Source organism: Saccopteryx leptura, chromosome X, assembly GCF_036850995.1.
Source record: "Saccopteryx leptura isolate mSacLep1 chromosome X, mSacLep1_pri_phased_curated, whole genome shotgun sequence".
Lineage (NCBI taxonomy): Eukaryota > Metazoa > Chordata > Mammalia > Chiroptera > Emballonuridae > Saccopteryx > Saccopteryx leptura.
The window spans coordinates 131678222-131693619 of NC_089516.1; the positions used below are offsets into that span (position 1 = coordinate 131678222).

A 15398-nucleotide genomic window follows, 5' to 3' on the forward strand; every position below is an offset into this window, starting at 1 on the left:
GTCTGCTGAAGGCCCATGGTCAAGGCACATATGAGAAAGCAATTAATGAACAACTAAGGTGTTGCAATGAAAAACTGATGATTGATGCTTCTCATCTCTCTCCGTTTCTATGTGTGTGTCCCTATCCCTCTTTCTCTCTCTCTCTGTCTCTGTAAAAAAAAAAAAAAAAAAAAAAAAAGACATTGGAATTTTAATGGGGATTGCATTCAATTTGTATATTGCTTTGGGTAATATGGCCATTTTAAATATGTTCATTCTTTCCATCCATGAACATGGGATATTTTTCCATTTCTTTCAGTAATACTTTATAGTTTTCAATATAAAGGTTCTTCTCATCCTTTGTTAAGTTTATTCCTAGGTTGAGTCTTTGAGGTTTTGTATATACAGGATCATGTCATTTGGAAATAATAATACCTTAACCTCTTTCCCAACATGGATGCCTTTTATTTCTTTATCTTGCCTGATTGCTCCTGCTAAGAGTTTCAGAAGTATGTTAAATAATAGTTGAGAGAGTGAGCAGTCTTGTCTTGTTCTTGATTTTAGAGGAAAAACTTTCAGTTTTACACCATTTATTTAGTATGATATTGCCTGATGGTTTGTCATATATGGCCTTTATTATGTTGAAGTACTTTTCTTCTATACCCATGTTAAGTGTTTAAAAACAAATAGCTGTTGTATCTTATCAAATTCCTTTTCTGCATCTATTGATAGGATCATATGATTTTTGTCCTTTGTTTTATTGATATGGTTTATTACATTGATCAATTTACATATATTGTACCATTCTTGTGCTCCAGGAATGAATCCCACCCAATCATAATGTATTATTTTTAAATGTGTTTTTGTATTCGATTTGCTAGTATTTTGTTTAGGATTTTTGCATCTCTATTTATTAGAGACACTGGTCTGTAGTTTTCTCTCTTTGTGTTGCTTTTGCCTGATTTTGCTATCAGGGTATGTTGACTTCATAAGATGTGTTAGGGAGTATTGCTTCTTCTATTTTTTGGAAGACTTTGAGAAGGATACATGTAAAAACTTCTTTGAATGTGTGGTACACTTCACTAGTATAGCCTACTGGCCCTGGACTTTTGTTTCTGGGGTGGTTTTTGATAGTTGTTTCTATTTCCTCCCTGCTTATATGTCTATTTAGGTTTTCCACTTCTTCGTGATTCAGTTTAAGAAGATTGTATTGTTCTAGGAACTTAGCCATTTCTTCTACATTGTTGAATTTGGTGGCATATAATCTTTCATATTATTCTAATATGACCCTCTTGTATATCTGTGATGTCTGTTAATTTCTCTTTTGTTTTTTGTTTTTATGAGTAATTTCTCCTTTTCCCTTAGTGAGTGTAGCCAGTGATTTGTCAATTTTCTCAATCTTTTCAAAGAACCAGCTCATTGTTGTAATATTGTTTCTATAGATTTTTTATTCTCTACTTTATTTCTTCTCTAATTTTTACTATTTCCTTTCTCCTGCTGACTTTGGTTTGCCTTTGTTCTTATTTTTCAAGTTCTTTAAGATGTAATGTTAGGTTGTTTACTTGGGATCTCTTGTTTCTTGATATAAGCCTATAATGATATTAACTTTCCTCTTCTTATTGCTCTCTCTGCATCCCAGAAGTTTTTATATGTCATGTTGTCATTCTCAGTTGTCTGTATATATACTTTTTTTTTTGTATTTTTCTGAAGTGAGAAGCAGGGAAGCAGAGAGACAGACTCCTGCATGCACCCGACCAGGATCCACCCGGCATGCCCACTAGGGGGTGATGCTCTGTTCATCTTGGGCATTGCTCCATTGCAACTGGAGTCATTCTAGCCCCTGAGGTGGAGGCCATGGAACTATCCTCAGCCTCCAGGCCAACTTTGCTCCAATGAAGCCTTGGCTGTGGGAGGGGAAAAGAGTGATAGAGATAAATGAGAAGGGGAAGGATGGAGAAGCAGATGGGCACTTCTCCTGTGTGCCCAGGCCAGGAATCGAACCTCAGACTTCCACATGATGAGCTGATGCTCTATTGCTGAGCTAGATGGCCAGGGCCTCTATATATCTTTTGATCTTTGCTTCTGTTTCTTCTTTGACCCAATCATTTTTTTAGAAATATGTTGTTTAATTTCCACATTTTTGTAGGTATTCTTACTTTTTTTTTTTCTTTGCAGTTGAATTCTAATTTCAAAGCCTTATTGTCAGAAAATATGCTTGGTATAATATCAGTCTTCCTGAACTTGTTGATGTTAGTTTTGTGACCCAACATATCTTTGAAAATGTTCCGTGAACACTGGAAATACATGTATAATCTGATATTCTAGCACTTAATGTGCTGCAAATATCTATCATGTCCATTTGGTCTAGTGTGTCATTTAAGGCCGATAATTCTTTATTGATTTTCTGTTTGGATCGTCTATCTAAAACCGTCAATGGTGTGTTGAGCTCTGCAACTATGACTGTGTTTTTGTCTGTTTCCTCTTTTGTGTGCTGTTAAAAGATGTCTTACATATATTTTTACACCTTGATTCAGTGCATATATATTAAGAAGAGTTATGTCTTCTTGATATACTGTTCCCTTTATCATTATTAAATGTACATCTTTGTCTCTTGTTACCTTTGTTGTCTTGATGTAAGCATTGTCAGGGATTAGTATGGCTACACCTGCTTTTCTTTGGGTATTATTTGTTTGGAGAACCATTTTTACCTTTTACTTTAAGTCTACTTTTGTCCTTGTAGCTAAGATATGTTTCCTGAAGGCAGCATATTGTTGAGTTTTGCATTTTAATCCAATCTTCTTTTCTGTTCCTCTTTATTGTTGAGTTCAGTTCATTTACATTTAGGGTAATTATTGACACTGCAGTATTTCCTATAGCCATTTTATGTTTTGTTTTCTACTACCTCTGTGTCTCTTTTGGTTCTTCTACTTTGTGTTTCTGTCAGTTGTTTTTGTTTGGTGGTAGTCCATACTTCTTTCCTCTGGTTCCTCTTTTTTTTAAGCTATGTGTTTCAGTATTGTTTTGTTGTTGTTGTTGTTGGTGGTGGTGGTGGTGGTTAACATTAGGCTATTAAGAAAAAATTTTCATAAATATAAGGGTCCCTTATCTTATGAGTGACCCTACACTCCATCCTCCTTAGGTATGACAGATCTTTATACTCTCCCCTTTTATGTTATTGTCACAGGTTATCCTTGTTTATATTGTAAACTTGTGGAGCTTTTACTTGTAGTTTTGTTTTGTTTTGTTCTTAGTATCCAGTGGAGTAACCCCCTTGAGGATTTCCTGCACTGAGAGTTTTCTGGTGATAAATTCCCTCAGCTTATGTATGTCTAGAAAAGTTTTTATATCTCCTTTGTATGTGAAGGATAACTTTAATGGATATAATATTCTTGGCTGGTAACTCCTCTCTTTCAGAACTTTGAATGTTTGGGTCCACTCTCTTCTGGCTTGTAGAGTTTCTGTTGAGAAATCTGATGATACCCTGATGGGCCTTCCTTTATAGTTATGTTCTTTTCCCTAGCTGCCATAAGGAGTCTTTCTTTGTCATTGATTTTTGAATATTTTATTCCAATGTGCTTGTAGAATGCCTGTTTAGATTTAGACAACCTGGCATTCTGTTTGCTTCTTGGATTCAATGATCTGATTCTTTCCTTAGGCTAGGGAAATTCTCATCAATTATTTGTTTGAATAGGCTCTACATTCTCATCTCCCTCTCTTCTTCTGATATACCCATTATTTTTATATTGCTCTTTCTGATGGAGTCAAAGAATTCTCGTAGAACTCTATCACTTTTTAAAATTCATGAGTCTCTCTTTTCTTACCTCTGTATCATCTCTGGTTGCCTATGTCACTGATTTTCTTCTCTAACTGGCCTGTTTTATTAGCTAAAGTTGCTAATTCATTGTTCAATTTATGTATTAAGTTCTTCAGCTGTTTTTAAAATTTCAGCCTCCTTGATGAAGTACTCATTTTATTCATGAATTTGTTTGCTGAGCTCATTAAATTTCCCATCAGTGTTTTATTGCATCTCATTGAGTATTTTCAAAACTTCAATTTTGAGTTCTCTATCATTTAACTCCAATGTTTCCATGTGATTTAATTTGCTTTCTGGAGATATTTTATTTTCTTCCTGAACTGTGTTTCTTTCTTGGTTAGCCATGGTATAGTTTTCCTCTGCCTTGGTGGCATTTGAGCATTGTATTGTTAAGAAATTTAAAAAACAACTACAAAAATAAAAACAAAAAATACAAGAGAAAAACCCCAAGAAAACAGAACAAACCCAAAGAAAACAATACTCAAAAACAAACAAAAGACCCACCAAAAATAAATAAATCAAAAGAAAAAATGCAAAGGCAGTGACATTCCAGTTCCAAGAGGATTTTCTGTGTTTTTTTTAATTCCCATAGGTGGCACTGTATTACAAGTTTTAGCTGTAGGAAATTCCCAGGTTGACCTCCATAGAGATGTTGTCTGATAATGGAGGCTGTGCTGCATTTGCAATGATGGGTGGGGTATGTAGTGAGGGCTTTATGGCCTTAACAGTGTCAATCTGAGGCCTCTGGGTGATCCTCCTCATGTCTCAACAGATCACGGTATGAGAGACAGGGCACCTCTCTTCAGGGGGAAGAGAGGCCCTGTATTATTAACTTTGGGGTATGTCTCTGCCACTGTTCATACCCCACAAGGGAAGGGAGATGAGATATGAGAGGCTTGGGGGCCACCCCTTGTATTTCTTTGTCTCTGTCCTGAGTGCAGGCGACCAGCAGTCTGCAAGAACACTAGCCATGAGCCCCTCATTCTGCCACCTCTTTGTTTCAGTACCTCTGCAACTGACCCCCCCCCCAAGTCTCTCTGCTTCTCCTAGCAGAAAAAGATCCAGTCACTCCATTCTCCCCTCTCCGAAGCCCCTGCAGATTAAAGCCTAGACAGTCTGGGCTTTTTCCCTCTCCAGAACTTGGCTGTGAATGCTTTTCTTTTTGCTCCTCATTTTCACCCTTCCCACCTTTAGTTGATTCAATTCACAAATCTTTTCAGGCAAGCCTGGGAGCCCATCTGGGATTTCTTCAAACTGCCATTATAGCTGTTCAGTTTGTTGAAATTTCAAGGGGAGAGATCAAGGGTATTTTTCATGCTGTCATTACTCTGACATCCAGAACATTCTTATAAAGAACCAAAGTTCATGGCCCTGGCTGGTTGGCTCAGCAGTAGAATGTTGGCCCAGCCTGTGGAAGTTCCGGGTTTGATTCCCAGTCAGGGCACACAGGAGAAGCAGCCATCTGCTTCTCTACCCCTTCCCTTCTCCTTTCTATCTCTCTCTTCCCCTCCTTCAGCCAAGGTTCCATTGGAGAAAGTTAGCCCCGGTGCTGAGGCTGGCACCATGGCTTCGCCTCAGGTGCAAAAATGGCTCCAATTGCAATGGAGCAGCGGTCCCAGATGGGCAGAGCATCTCCCCCTAGTAGGCTTGCCAGGTGGATCCCAGTTTGGCACATGCAGGAGTATGTCTCTGCCTTCTCACTTCAGAAAAATACAGAAAAAGAGAAAACAACCAAAGCTCACACTTAAATCTTAGGCAGCCCGTGCTTTTCTCCCCCCTAGTCATCTGTGAATATATTAAATGAATATTCAATAGTGTGACACTAAGAAATGACTGTCACAGCTCATCTCTTAGTCTGTTCTTAGTATTAGTATCTGTTTACTCAGCCCTCTGACTCTGGAATTTTAACTACTGAGATTGGGCATGGTAGTAGATTCTTTTCTCACCAGAATGAGGTATAGGTTGGTCTCTACCCAGCTTGCATCTTTTCCAGCTTGCATTGTAAGACAGGACTTCTCAAACAACTAGAAAAATCCAAGTTCAAATTTTTAAGAGTCCAAAGATATTAAAATATTATATATTTTTCTTCTGAACGAGTGATATCAATCTCAATCCTCAACAGACATGATACATTGATTTTCAAAAACAAAATTTTATCTCCAAGGATTACCTGGCAGCTTGATTCTTATATTAGAGAACCACTTTACAATCAAAGAATATATAACTACTGAGTCACTGAAGAATTTTTCTATATTTTTATTTGAAATAAATAATATGAGTAGTTCATGTTGAATGTATGCAGACTCTTACTACTGCACTCAGAATTTCCTTTCAACAGAGCAATGGCATGTTCCATCCATGATCTTTCTCCTGGATACTCCTACCATGATCTTCACCTTTTGATATGGCCTGCATTTTGAAGTGCTATTTTGTGAAGGGAAGAATGTCCAAGATGAATAATACTCTGTACTTCATGCCAGACCCTTTTTCATTCCTACTACCTGCTTCTTTACACATCTTTTCACCTTTTCAAAACAAAATTTCTTTAATCTTCAGTCTTACCGAAGCTCATGCTATGACTCCTACATAAACTGACCTAGATTTCATGTTTCTAGAGAAGTGAAAAAAAATAAAATAGAGAACACGAACCACCCTTCTAAATGCAACTTTGACATTATCCTTTAACTGCTCCAGCTGCTGAAGAACTAGGAAGTTGAATAAATCTCTTTCTGTTTTGTCCACCACACCTTGTATGAGAGTGATGAATTCAAACCCAAATGCTTTATCTACCTTAACAATCTTCAGGGTCCACGTAGACCTCCTTCTTTGACATACCGAGTTCTGAACAATAAAATCCCCAAGCTTTGAACTCTTGTTTTACCTTAGTGGGAATTGAATTAACTTTATCACACCACTACATTCTGATTCAAATCTTTAAAGACTCCTAAGATTAAGAGCATCAGAAAGCTCTTGGATTAGTATAGCTCTACCAATGTTTCATACACAAGGTGAGGACTCACCCTTATGGGTAAAAGTGGGACTCAAAACTCAATTTTTTCATGTGATGCCAGAAAGCTTCAGTACACGTTATAGTAAAAAAGCATGTCTACAGATTTAGCTGCCAAACATCTAACATATGAAGAAATTGATTTACCCTTAAGAAAATGGTTCATTTTCCCCTAATCTAGGAGAATGATGGGCATTTAGTTGCATTTACAGATGCCAATTAGGATTCAAAGTTCACCAGCTTGAAAAAGGATTAAGTTTCACTAGAAGACACAACATGAAGCTGACCTTGGCAAAAGTTTAAAAGTGAAATAAGTATGAGGATGTTCAGTGGAATAAGTTTAAGGTTTATTATAAGAATGACAATACCTGGAACTTTTATTGACCAGGATGTTACCAAATTCAAGGGGTTCACCACTTGGAATATTCTATTCAAGAATGAGACATAGCTGTCAATAGATAGTTTTATTTACTTGCAGCAGGTAAAGAAGACAGGGGATTCACATCTAAAGCTTTGTCTTCTACTGTGAGGCTTAGCCATTTCTTATATACAGTATTTGGTTAATTATATGTTGATTTCTTCTTTGAGGTTAGTTAATATTATCCAGTTGGGATTCCAGTCAAGCTCATCAGTTGCAGCTGTAGCTGCAAAATACTGTACTACATTTTATTATTTAGCAAGAATAGCATTTAGTAAGAAGAGCCCAGACCTTCAGATCCTTGTCCTGTCTAATAAGGAGACACAAAACATTAAGGCAAAGAGTCAAACAATGTTAGTGCCTAGTGTGTGGCAACAGCATAAAAAATTACTACTACAGAATCCAACTAGGCAGAGAAGCCAGCTGCACAACAGAGGTGACCGGAGGCCACATGGGGCTGACTGCAATAGGATACTGTGTAGTGGTGAAGCTCCTGAAGACCTGGGGCTCATCATTTCCACCTTGCCCTATCTGTAATCAGTGGGGTGGTCTGCTAGAGAAATCACATCATAGACAGTTATATGTAGAAAGAAGGGGAAGGAGCCAATCATTTATTACAAATGTCTTAATAATGAAAAAATGTAGAAGGAAAAATATATTAAGACAAATGGTCAGGGAAACAATTGAATCCCAGCAGGATGGAAGAGATTCTGTGTAATATTCCATGACAGAGAGCAAATCTGCTCAGATGCCAACTCAGACTGATAAAAATTCAATCTCTGCATTCTGTACCTAGATCAGGTACCAGAAGCAGCTCCACAGCTGTAACTCTAGTGTAATTGCCCTCAAGCCAAACCATACTTGTCCAGGGAGTAATTGAGACACTACAAACATCAGTTTTTCAGTTGCCACAAATACAAACTGGCCAAGTAGCAGCGATTGGAGAAGCAGGTGAATCTGCAGAATCAAAAGGTGTAATCAAACCTCATAAATATAGACAAATCATTTCACAAAGACCTTTTATTAAAATATTCTGACTGAACTTTCCTCTGATGTGCCTGGTGTTTCTAAGACTGAAGAAGAAAAATTGGAGGAGTGAGGAATACCACCTGACAACATTACCATGGGATTAGGTTACCAACTAGCATATATCAGATTGGAACGGGGCAATACAGTATGCATGCTGGGATAAGATTTGATACAATGCCATATTTAAGTCTTCTCCAGTTATAGCAAAGCAACACAGGTTTTGGCATTAAATTGTTTTATTTAAAAATGTATCATTAATACCTAACCTGTGTATTATAAAATGAAAGCTACATTTTTTTGTTAAAGTGAGAAATTTTTTATATCTATCACATACCTTTAAAAAGTAAAAATTTTGTTACTGAATATAGAAGACAATTCAGAGTGAAAATAAGCAAGGACAAGTTTTTCCTATTTATATGTTTGTTTGTATTTATCTCTTGTAAAAGTTTAAAACTTATTTTTGTTGTCTTTATGATGCATGCAAACATGGTAAGACACAAATGTCTTTACTTGTTTCTTGTTGGCTTTTGTTACCAGAAATTATAAATCCTACTTACTCATCTAGAAGAAGTACATTTGTTTTCTAAATTATGTTTTAAGTGTAATTATGTTTTCACTGCTATCTACGAAGTTAATTTGTGCTGCAGTATTTTTCCCAAGAGAGAATGGGAAGATTATTTTTTACCATAACAGTCAGACAAATCATTGTATTTAAAATATTAATAACTAAACAGAAAGTCACATTTAGCTTTTTAAGTGACTTACATGAATTATATTAAGGGTCAGAGTGAGACAACAAGCATAGATGACACTTGAATAAAACTGGAGTTCAATATTTGATAACAAGCATATATAATAGATCTGACTAATGCAGGAGTAGTCAACCTTTTTATACCTACCGCCCACTTTTGTATCTCTGTTAGTAGTAAAATTTTCTAACCGCCCACCGGTTCCACAGTAATAGTGATTTATAAAGTAGGGAAGTAACTTTACTTTATAAAATTTATAAAGCAGAGTTACAGCAAGTTAAAGCATATAATAATAATGATTACTTACCAAGTACTTTATGTCAGATTTTTGCTAAGTTTGGCAGAATAAATCTTTATAAAACAACTTACTCTAGTTAAATCTATCTTTTTATTTATACTTTGGTTGCTCCGCTACCGCCCACCATGAAAGCTGGAACGCCCACTAATGAGAGGTAGGGACCAGGTTGACTACCACTGGACTAATGGAATGATTTTACTTTCAAGCATGAAACAATACACTGTAGCAAAGTTAAGATTCAGTTTGAAACCACAAACACAAAGACAAATATTTGTTCCATGTAAGACAAAAACCGGAAATTTTCACTGAGAATGGTTATGGTTCATTGTGAGATACCATGTATGAAGACTGCCAGAATAAGGTTCTTCTCAGTGTGAGAAACAATCCTGAATAAGACTGTTTGAATGAGGTTAAAGTTCACTGGGCAACACAAGCAATTAGATGCTACTCATATAATATTATGTTTCAGTTTAACACAACAAGCATAACAATGAATGCCAGAGTGAAGTTATTTATCAGTGTGAGACAAAAAGCATCAAGATGACTGGTGAATGAGGTTAGGTTCGATATGCAACAAAAAGAAAGAAGATCACTGTGGGGGGGGAATTTAAAATTCAGTGTGAACACCTACCATAAACATGGCTACTGGAATAAGGTAATGACTTAGAGTGTGACAACAAGCTAGAACATAATTGTGGGAATAGGATAACATTCAGCATGGCACAACAACCAAGAAAATGAATGACAGATTATGGTTAAGTGTAAAAGTGAGACAGTAGTATGACAATGACCTTTGGAATAAGGTTAAAATTTAGTGTGAGACGATGATGACAGCTGGAATAAGTTTAGTGTCTTATAACAACTATGAGGATGACCACTGGAATAAGTTTGTTTCAGTGTGTGACAACAAGCATGATGATGAATACTGAAAAAGACAATTATTCAGTGTGAGACAACAGACACAAATATTACTACTTCAAATAATTATATTGCAGTATGAGAACAAGAATGAAGATGACTACTGCAATAAAGTTAAGAAGTATGGTCTCTACTACGGAGCAAGTCAGAAGTACCCAGGAGTGAACCAGCCACTACTGGTAATTCTTGTCTCTAGAGATCCAGGGAAGGGATTTCAACATCATCTTAAATGATGGCACAGGGGATGAAAAGAGGAGGCTGTGCTCTGCCAATCCCCCAACCAATGCACACTAAATAGAGGCACTAACTTGTCTGGCTGGTCTTGGCAATTAGTTCTGTTTTCACTCTTCATGCTACAAGCCCATGGGCTGACCAGTACTGTACTTTTCCCATCAACAGTTCTTGAAATAGATGACTGTTATATATGCTATGCACATATGATTATCTTTACATGCTATGTGTCCTTTAAGGCTGACACTTACAGACTGCATTACCTGTGGTCCCATGCTCTCTGTCTGGTAGTTAGGTTTGGCCACTGGTAAGCAACTTCATGAAATTCAAGGTTGGAAGAGTAAGGGAAAGGTGTTTACTTCTCACCACAACCTTTACTGACAGTGTGTCTCTGATAGTGGTTGTGTCCCTTCCCAATTGTAGCTCCTGGTGAGTGGCCCTTCCTCCATGAATCTAGACCAGTGGTAGTCAACCTGGTTCCTACCACCCACTAGTGGGCGTTCCAGCTTTCATGGTGGGTGGCAGCGGAGCAACCAAAGTATAAATAAAAAGATAGATTTAACTAGAGTAAGTTGTTTTATAAAGATTTATTCTGCCAAACTTAGCAAAAATCTGACATAAAGTACTTGGTAAGTAATTATTATTATATGCTTTAACTTGCTGTAACTCTGCTTTATAAATTTTATAAAGTAAAGTTACTTCCCTACTTCATAAATCACCATTACTGTGGAACCGGTGGACAGTTAGAAAATTTTACTACTAACAGAGATACAAAAGTGGGCGGTAGGTATAAAAAGGTTGACTACCCCTGATCTAGACTAACAGAATATAGTATAGATGAGTAGTTGCTTAGGTGTGGAAATAAGGAAAGCCTGGGAGGAAGAAATTATAAAAGGGCATGAGGAGACATGAGGGTGATGGATGTATTCACTTCATTGCATTGATGGCTTCAAGAGGGTATACCTTGGTCAAAACATATTAAATTATAAACTATAAATATGCTCCATGTATTGTATGCTAATTATGGTCTGCCTCAATAAAGGTGCCTAAAAATGAAATGAATATTGTCTCTTATCTCATGTAATACACACACAGTTTTTTTATGCTGGAGGATGAAAGTTTTCTCTCTGTATGAAGACACTTCCTGCAGATCCACTCTCCTTCTCTCTGGCATTGTGAGCCAGAAGCTGCCACTCTGACCCACTAGAAGAAATCCAAAAATTATCTTGAAATGAACAACAGATCAAAATGCAAAACAAAATTATAAGATTTTAAAAATAAAGCATTGGAGAAGATCTTGATAACTTTGGGACAGGCACATATTTTTTCAAAGGAACAAAACCCAAGAACCAGAAAGAAAATACTGATAAATTTTATCAAAATAAAAAACTTCTGGTCTTTGAAATTTACATTGGGAAAATCAGTAGGCAAGCCATAGACTGGGAGAAAATATATATTTTGCAAAACATATGTCCCGTAGAAGCTTTGTATCTCAATATATCTCACAACTGTTGGGGAGAGGAATAATCCCCCCCTTCTTCTTTAGTTCTTGCAGATGGACTAGTAATAAAATAATAAAGTTAAATTAACCAGAATAAAATCAATTGAATATAGGTGCATGGGAAAATCACAATATGATGCTCAGAATATAAAATGAGGCTCAAATAAATTATGTAACCAGGCAACTTTTTATACTTTTTAAAGAAAGAAACAATAAATTTGTGAGAAATTGACAAGACAAAAAAAGTTAGTGCTCATTAGAAAGAAATCTAAGCGAAGTTTGAATATTCATTAATGATGAATTTAAAGACATTCACAAGTGAAGGGAATCTAAGAGAATGGGTTGCCAGCAGACCTATCCTTAAAGACGGGCTAAAGGAAATTCTCTATCTGGAAAGGAAATTGTAGCACAAGGATGATAGGACTTCATGAAAGAAAACAAGCTGATGAAGTGAGTAAAAGTCATGGTCAGTATAATAGAATAATCATCTCCTCATATGAATTTTTAAGATCATGTTCTATGGTTAAATCAAAAACTATAACATCATCTGATGTAGGTTCAGAATACATAGAGGAAATACTTAAAAGTTATTCATACAGGTTGGCAAAAGTAGGTTTACAGTTGTGGGCACCTGAAAGTTTATTTTTGTATTATTATTTACTACTTATTGTATTACTTCCATACAAGTAACTGTAAACCTAATTTTGCCCCCACTCTCTTTTTTTTATTTATTTATTTATTTATTTATTTATTTATTTATTTCAATTTATTTTGGCTTCACAGAAATTTTATTTTTATTTATTTTTAATTGAATTTTATTGGGGTGACTGGTTAAAATAACTATACAAGTTTCAGTGGCTCAATAATACATCATATCTCCATAGACCCTATGGTGTGTTCTCCTTCTCCCACCAAGTCAAGGCTTCATCCATTACCATTTAATACCCCTTATACCTTCCTGTACCTCGCCCCCTGGCAATCACCACATTGTTGATTGTATCCATAAGGGTTTCTTATTTTGGGGGCTTTTCATTTTTTTTGCTCTGGCCACTCAACTACATACAACTTTTTGATGGTGTATAACTATTTTTATGTCTCTGACTTCTGTTTTCTAATATTTTGATAATGATTTTGCATATATATTTATTATATTGGCTAATTTTTTTAATTTTTAAATTTTATTTAGAAAATTAACTTTACAGGGTGCCATTGATCAATAAGAGTACATATGTTTTAGGTGAACATTTCTATAACATTTGAACTGTTGATTATGTTGTGTACTCATCACCCAAAGTCAAGTCATTTTCTATTAATTTATATTGGTCCCTCTTTACACCCTTCCCCCAATCTCCTCCCCCATCCCTTTCTTCCAGTAACCACTTCACTTTTATCTATGTACATGAGTCTCAGTTTTCTATCCTATCTATGTGTAAAATTATACACTGCGTAGAGTTTTCTGATTTACTTATTTCACTCAGTCTAATGTTCTCAAGGTTCATCCATGTTGTTGTAAATATCACTATGTCATCATTTTTAGGGCTCAGTATCCATTGTATATATGTACCACATCTTTTTTATCCAGTCCTCTATTGAGAGGCACTATGGTTCTTTCCATGTCTTGATCACTGTGAATAATGCTGTGATGAACATGGGAGTACATGTGTTTTTACATACCAATGTTTTTGAGTTTTGGGGGTAGATACCCAGGATAGGGGTGGCTAGGTCATATGGTAATTCTATTCTTAATTGTTTGAGGAACCACCATACTTTCTTCTATAATGGTTGTACTAATTTGCATTCCCACCATCAGTGGATGAGGGTTCCTTATTCTCCACAGCTTCTCTAACTCTTGTTACTACCTGTTTTATTAAAAATAGCCAATCTAACAGGTGAGTTGATACTAAAATGAGATCATTTTAGTATCAATTTGCATTTCTTGAATAGTTAGTGAAGAAGAGCATTTTTCATATATCTGTTGGCTAGTTGTATGTCCTCTTGGGAGAAGTGTCTGTTCACATCCTCTCCCCATTTTTTAATTGGATTGTTTACTTGTTTGTTGCTGAGCTTTGGTGAGTTCTTTATATATTTTGGATATTTATCCCTTATCAGAGCTGTTGTTTGCAAATATCTTCTCCTATTTAGTTGGATTCCTATTTGTTTTTTTGTCAGTTTCCTTTGCTGTGCAGAAGCTTTTTAGTTTGATATAGTCATTCATTTATTTTTGCCTTTAGTTCTCTTGCTTTTGAGGTCAGATACATAAATTGTTCTCTACCGCCAAGGTCTCTACCGCCATGAGTTTAGTACCTGTGTTTTCTTCTATGTAATTTATTTTTTTCAGATCTTATATCTAGGTCTTTGAACCATCTTGAATTTTTGCATAGGGGGACAATCTGTAGTCAAGTTTCATTCTTTTGCATGGGCTTTCCAATTTTCCCAGCACCTTTTATTGAAGAGGCTTTCTTCATTGTATGTTTTTGGATCCTTTGTCAAAGATGATTTGTCCATATTATGTGGTTTTATTTCTGGGCTCTTGGTTCCGTTCCATTGGTCTGTATGTCTGTTTTTCTTGTTGTTGTTGAAATTGTGAAAGAAATTTTTTTTAAGTTCATTTTCCAATGTTTCATCGGAATAGCAGTGGAGTTTTGGTATTGATTTTGTATCCTACAACATTACTGTATTGGTTTATTTAATTGTTTTTTGGTGTAATCTTTGGGGTTTTCTATATACAAGATCGTGTTATGTGCAAAAAGTGATACCTTTACTTTTTGTTTCCTGATATAGATGCCTTTTTTTTTTTTCTTGCCTGATCACTCTAGCTAAAACTTAAAGAACTATGTTGAATAAGAGTAGTGAGAGAGATCCTGGCCAGGCGGTGGTGCAGTGGATAGAGCATTGGACTGGGATGCAGAGGACCCAGGTTCGAGACCCCAAGGTCGCCAGCTTGAGAACAGGCTCATCTGGTTTGAGCAAAGCTCACCAGCTTGGACCCAAAGTCGCTGGCTTGAGCAAGGGGTTACTCAGTCTGCTGAAGGTCCACGGTTAAGGGACATATGAGAAAGCAATCAATGAACAACTAAGGTGTCACAACAAAAAACTGATGATTGATGCTTCTCATTTCTCTCCGTTCCTGTCTGTCTGTCCCTGTCTATCCCTCTCTCTGACTCTCTCTCTGTCTCTGTAAGAAAAAAAAAAAAAGAGTAGTGAGAGGAGTAGCATTGTCTTGTTCCTGATTTTAAAGGAAAAGCCTACATTTTTTCACCATTTAGTATAATATTAGCTGATGGTTTGTCATATATGGCCTTTATTATGTTTCCTAATTTTCTTCTACTCTGATTTTATTGAGTGTTTTAAACATAGAGGGATGTTTTATCTTATCAAATGCCTTTTCTGCATCTATTGACAAGATCATTTGATTTTTGTTCTTGTGTTGTTGATGTGGTGTATTACATTGATT

At 36.1% G+C, this 15398-nt stretch overlaps 1 pseudogene; it reads left to right on the plus strand.

Annotated features, from left to right (window-relative positions):
• Positions 1-7885: 7885 nt before the first annotated feature.
• On the plus strand, positions 7886-8451 carry LOC136386494 (cAMP-responsive element modulator-like; annotated as a pseudogene).
• The last annotated feature ends 6947 nt before the right edge of the window (positions 8452-15398 follow it).